Genomic DNA, 6,761 nt, shown 5'->3' on the forward strand with positions numbered 1-6,761 from the left:
TTGTGTCTGGTTAGGTAGGGCTGCTGGCTGGGGAGTATCGGGCAGGTAGGCTGGGTAAGCCTGCTGCGGGGGTGCCGCTTGTGTGTCTGGGTGTTCTCACCAGAGTCCCACCCAGGCTTCCGTACCAGCAGGCTGCTCAGTCATCACCTGAGGGGAGCTAACCTCAACTCCTGGTGCCATCAAAACCAAAGCAATGTTTTGTGACACATGAAAGTACAGAACTCTTGCTGCAAACTGGGGGAGTCCAGCAGCCTCTGATCTATTTCTTTCTTTTTTATTTTATTTTTTAATTTTTCTGAAGCTGGAAACGGGGAGAGACAGTCAGACAGACTCCCACATGCGCCCAACCAGGATCCACCCGGCATGCCCACCAGGGGCGACGCTCTGCCCACCAGGGGGCGTCGCTCTGCCGTGACCAGAGCCACTCTAGCGCCTGGGGCAGAGGCCAAGGAGCCATCCCCAGTGCCCGGGACATCTTTGCTCCAATGGAGCCTCGGCTGCAGGAGGGGAAGAGAGAGACAGAGAGGAAGGAGGGGGTGGGGGTGGAGAAGCAAATGGGCGCTTCTCCTATGTGCCCTGGCCGGGAATGGAACCCAGGACTTCTGCACGCCAGGCCGATGCTCTACCGCTGAGCCAACCGGCCAGGGCCTCTGATTTATTTCTTGATCACCCCCCAGGAATATTCTCATGGCCTTTGGCCTCTTCCCTCCCACTTCCCTGGTAGGGACCTCCCTTGATCCTCGATGTCACCCCACTGTTTACATCTCCTCCCCTCTAGTCTTTTTATACCGTATTGTCGGTCCACTGGTGCCATTTGTGCCCCAGTTCTGAGGGACCCCCTCCAGTCCTGAAGCTCCCCTTCCCATGGCTCACCCCACAGGCTAAGGGCTGGGAAGAGCAGAAGAATGTGGAGCAGTTGAGTTGCTGCAGATTGAGTTCCTGCCACTCTTTATAAAGATTTGAAAACATTGTACAGAGCAAACATGCATCAAAAGATCGCTTGAAGAGATGAAACTTCTGCCCCCGCTTTTTAAAGCCATGCACATTTTGAGATAATTTTAGTGTCAGGAGAGTTTAGCTTCATCATAGGGGAAAAAAGCTTTTGCCAATAAATAGTTGGACTGTAACGGAGGAGAGACAAGAAAATGGGAATAGAAAAACTGTTACATGTAAATAAAACTCTGTTCTTTCCAAAGATCTGGGGTTTAAAACAAACAAACAACCTCAGGAGGTCCAAACACAGCAGACAATTAGAGGTACTGAAGCCTGAAGGGCTCAGAATGAGGGAGATGAGCTATGAAAATATTAGTGAATTCAAGGGTTTGATAAAGTTTCAGGATAAGATGGACTTTTTAATTGAAGTCGCCTTTGGTGAGGATTAAGCGAGGCCTCCATGCCACAATAACCCCTGTGCTCCACAAAAATTTACCCATCATGGAAGATCTCTAACTCTCAATGTGGACAATTTGTTAATGTTTCCACTGATAGTCCTGTCATCACATGGTAATTAATTATACACGGCTGAGTTTCACTTTGAAACCCTTAAGCTGCTTTCTCCGAAATGTCATGTGGTGTGTATTCGTGCATCAAATTAGGAAGGCCCCACTTTGGGACTGTAGTTACAGTCAACTCTGGATTTTCTTGGGACATGATTGAATCTGGAGCAATTAATTCAAGCAGACGGAGAAAGCAAGTCAAGAGGTCGAGAACCTGCAACCCTATGTGACCGCTGGGGTGTTGCCAGGAGGTGGCGGTGGCTCCAGGGGAATGATGGCCCTTGGGAACAGAGGTACAGTATGGACAGCAAGGGGCACGTCGCCCGTACACGTCATGGCACACCTCTCTCCCAACATTTCAATGTCATTCACTCATGTCCCAAATATCTATACTTTCCCAAGCAGGAAAGTAATGTATTGGCAATAATAATAATAAAATAATTTGGCATAAAACCAGACAGAATAGTGGCTACGCAGCTGGATTCTAGTGTTCTAGTGTATGGCTACAGCGTGAACATCCCAATTTTGCTTTTATTCAATAAGAATAAACATTAAAAGAAAGACAGGCCCTGGCCGGTTGGCTCAGTGGTGGAGTGTCGGCCTGGCGTGCGGAAGTCCCGGTTTCGATTCCCGGCCAGGGCACACAGGAGAGGCGCCCATCTGCTTCTCCACCCCTCCCCCTCTCCTTCCTCTCTGTCTCTCTCTTCCCCTCCCGCAGCCGAGGCTCCATTGGAGCAAAGATGGCCCGGGCGCTGGGGATGGCTCCTTGGCCTCTGCCCCAGGCGCTAGAGTGGCTCTGGTCACAACAGAGCGACGCCCCGAATGGGCAGAGCATCGTCCCTTGGTGGGCGTGCCAGGTGGATCCCGGTCGGGCGCATGCGGGAGTCTGTCTGACTGCCTCCCCGTTTCCAACTTCAGAAAAATACACAAAAAAAAAACCCCAAAACAAAAAAACCCCAGACTCTGCATATAAACCTCTCTGTCCAGGAAAGCCTGCAAGAAATGGCAGCGTCCCCACTAGGGATTCTGTGTAGGAATGGAAGGCGGGAGCTAACAGTTTCCAGAGATCTTGTGGGATCCACAGGTTCTAGGAGGGCTGGGGACCAGCAGGTTCTCAGGACAGGGATAAGGCAAAGAGATTCAGGCCCCGATGACAGAGGGACTTGGAGTATAGGATCAGTAGCCTGACTGACTTGTTGCTGGAGCCTCTCAATGCCCTGGGGCCCCCGAGTCTCCCGACTCAGAGTCTGGGCAGGTGGCGAGCCACAGAAAGGAAAGAAAAAAAGAGGGCAGCAAGAGCCAGCCGGTGCTTCGGCGCTGCAGACAAATGGTCAGCATAACGTGCTTCCTGCTCACCGGTGTGTACCCAGCTTCGTTAGCTCACCTTGCAGCTCGTGTGAGGGATGTTTGCTTATACTTAGTTTTCTTTCTCATCTAATGATAGGCAGGGGAGGTTTTCCAAGTTATTCAGCCAATCCAAGAACTCTGTGGTAAGGAAATGAGGGGACAGGAGTGGGTGGGATGAGGGAGTGAGGAGACCCACCTGGACGTCCCAGGGCTTTGCACCTGGTGTGGGACTCTGTACTGCCCCCTTCGACAACACCATCTGCAAAACCTGCCTGCATAAAATCTCTGGGACATATTTCATATCCCCTAGCAGCTGGGACTCAATTGTGAGATCATCTCACACCACTAATTACTATAATGGCTTAATTCTTCTGCCATCCTCGGCCCGGCCTCCATAATGATGATGGTGGAGGCGTGCAGCCAGTCAGTGGGTGATGTTTGAGGAACCCTAACGAGGTCTGGAATGTTCTTTAGGTGCCAGGGGGTGGGAGTGGGCACAGCAAAGAAGCCAAAGAGTTGGTGTTGGCTCCTTTTCTTGGGCTACTGACCTGGACAAGGAAGGAAGCATTGCACAGACTTGAGGAGTCTGACGTGGGAGGAATGCATGGTGTATAATGCACGGTGTACAGTATCATTTAGCAGGGCCTCCAGAATGAAGTCCCAGTTCCTCATGATATTAAAAAAAAAAAAAGCTTCAAAAAATTACAGGAAAAAGAGAATAAGGAGATATTATCCCCTCCAGGAGGTGAAACTTTGAGCACAATAGTAAAGGACCTCTGCTACCTGGCCTGAGGCGGTGCAGCGGATAGACCGTCGCTCATGAATGTTGGCATCGCCGTTTTGAAACCCTGGGCTTGCCCAGTCATGGCACATATGAAAAGCAATCAATCAGTAAACAACTAAAGCGAAGCAACTATGAGTTGATACCTCTTGCTCCCTGTCTCTCTCTCTGTAAAATCAATCAATAAAAAAATATTTTTTTTATTATATATATAATAAAATTTATTTATATATATAATAAACTATATATATATATAAAGGGCTTTCTGCTCCTCCAGCAAGCACAGCATAAGCCAGGGTGGATGCCTCTGCTTTTCTGGCTGGCGCCCATATGCTGAGTACAGCCTTCTGTCTCCTGTGGTGGCCTCATCACCCTCTGGCTTCCTGTCCCACAGCTCCCTTCTTTGCTGCAGGTCCACCAGACGACCCTCCCCACATCCAGGACACCACTGGCTCTGTAGGATCCAAGTCCCCAACGCTATCCTCTCTGTGCAAACCCATTTTCCCCCTTCCCTGCCCCATGAAGTCCTGGATGTCCCCCACCCTTTTTAAGCCTCCTTTATCAACATAGTGAAATGCAACACTTACTCAGAAAAGTGTATAAAACATTGATCACAAGCTCCATGAATTATTATAAAACAAATACCCAAGTAACCAGCACTTGGGTCAAGAAATAGAACATTTCCTGCCTCCAGAGCCCTTCCTAATTACAATCCTCTCCTTTCATCAGTCTGACTTTTATGGAAACCACTTTCCTGTGGGGTTTTCTTTGTTGTTGTTGTTGTTTTAATCACAGAGGCATGCAGCCCTATATTCTATAGTTAATTTTAACAACTACTGTATTTCCCCATGTAGAAGATGCTCCCATGTATAAGACGCACCTTAATTTCGGGGCCCAAAATTTGAAAAAAAAAATGTATTACATGAAGTTATTGAACTCAAGTTTTATTCATCATAAAATTCATACAACTTCTCATCACTGTCAACATTCCCATTCATTAGCTTGTCCTCCTCTGTGTCTGATGACGAATCACTGTCTTCATATATTGCCTGCCTCGTCCTCAGTTCCATCTATGGCATTTGAAATGCCACACTTCTACAACCACTGTATAAGACACACCCAGTTTATAGACCCTAAATTTTCTGGAAAAAAAGTGCATCTTATACATGGGGAAATATAGTATATATCAGTTTACTGTATTAGAATAGAGCTTTTTGTATCCTGTTTAAATGGTTGCCTACCCTGACGTCATAAAAATATTCTCCTGTTTTCTTTCTTTCTTTTTTTTTTTGTGACAGAGGCAGGGAGAGAGACAGAGAGAGGGACAGACAGACAGGAAGGAAGGGAGGAAGAGAGATGAGAAGCATCAATTCTTCATTGTGGCACCTTAGTTGTTCATTGATTGCTTTCTCATATGTGCCTTGACTGGGGGGCTCCAGCAGAGTGAGTGACCCCTTGCTCAAGCCAGCGACCTTAGGCTTAAGCCAGTGATCTTGGGCTTCAAGCCAGAGACCTTCAGGCTCAAGCCAGCGACCATGGGGCTTGATCCCATGCTATGTCTATGATCCCATGTTTAAGCTGGCAACCTCGCAGTTCTGAGCCTGGGTCCTTGCGTCCCAGTCCAACTCCCTATCCACTGTGCCACTGCCTGGCCAGGTTCTCCTATTTTCTTGTAGAAGCTTTACTGTTTAACATTCACATTTAGTTTTATGATGTACCTCAAAGTATTTTTATGTATGGTATGAGGTAAGAATCAAATTCTGTTTTTCCCCTCATATACAGTATTCACTTTATCCCAGTACCATTCAATGAAAAGATGTTCCACTACCCATTGAATTGCAGTGGTGCCCTGTTGTAAAATAAATAATAAAAGGATAATATACCTGTGGGGCAGCTGTGTTAGGCTTGCTTGCTGGTTTACCAGCTGCATGCCTTTTGCCTGATTAATGCGTGAGCACATGGAGGCATCACCTGTGATGGCCTATATAGGGCTATGGGTGCTTGCACTCAGGGAGATTGTGGATGGTGGATTGCCTGCCTGCCACTGTGAGGGGCCATTTTGCTGTTTGTTTGCCTGAGAGGCAGTTTCCCCTGCCTGTGTGCTTGTCTGCCATTGTGAGACTTTATTAAAACAGAATGGCCCAACACTTTTGGGCTCCACAGTTTCTCTATCGCAGGGGTCCCCAAACTTTTTACACAGGGGACCAGTTCACTGTCCCTCAGACCATTGGAGGGCCGGACTATAAAGAAAACTATGAACAAATCCCTATGCACACTGCACATATCTTATTTTAAAGTAAAAAAAAACAGAACGGGAATACAATATTTTAAATAAAGAACAAGTAAATTTAAATCAACAAACTGACCAGTATTTCAATGGGAACTATGCTCCTCTCACTGACCACCAATGAAAGAGGTGCCCCTTCCAGAAGTGTGGTGGGGGCGGGATAAATGGCCTCAGGGGGCCGCATGCGGCCCGCGGGCCGTAGTTTGGGGACCCCTGCTCTATCGTCTGCCCGAATCCAGTGTGAACCTGCCTGGCCTCAGCCACCGGCATTACATCTGCCACAGTGGGCAGGATTTGGAGCAGATGGATATGGAGCCATAGCCACCCTGGAGGGGTAGGGAGAGGACTGGTTGTTGTTATGGCTCTCCATGGCAGTCCTTTTGGGGACCGTGGGCTGGCTGTTTTTTTATAATCTTGTGAGAAGAAACCAAGAACTCTGTGTGAGAAGCTGAGTGAGGTCAAAAGCTCCAGGATGAGCGGCATACAGAGCGCCAACGGACGGTGTGGTGCCGAGACCAATTCGGCAGTGGGGGTACACAAAAGGAAGGCGCTGCAGGATTTAAGAAAAACCACACAAGACACAACATACAGAAAAGATGGATCCAGGGGACTCCCAGCCTCTAGGACTGACAGCCCAGATCTCTGCAGCCTCATCGTATTTATCCATGTCTCTGCTCATCAAGCAAATTAGTAGAGCCTGGGTCAAATTAGCCTAGACTGGATTCAGGTGCAGAGAAGGAGGATTAACTAATAGCTTTCAGGTATGCAGGAAAAGGCTATAGGGAGCAACTGTTTCCTTTAAACAATCTTATCAGTGCTTGCTGGGGCAGCGTTCTGCCCCCACAGGACT

The sequence above is a fragment of the Saccopteryx leptura genome, chromosome 13 (assembly GCF_036850995.1).
Source record: "Saccopteryx leptura isolate mSacLep1 chromosome 13, mSacLep1_pri_phased_curated, whole genome shotgun sequence".
Classification (NCBI taxonomy): Eukaryota; Metazoa; Chordata; class Mammalia; order Chiroptera; family Emballonuridae; genus Saccopteryx; species Saccopteryx leptura.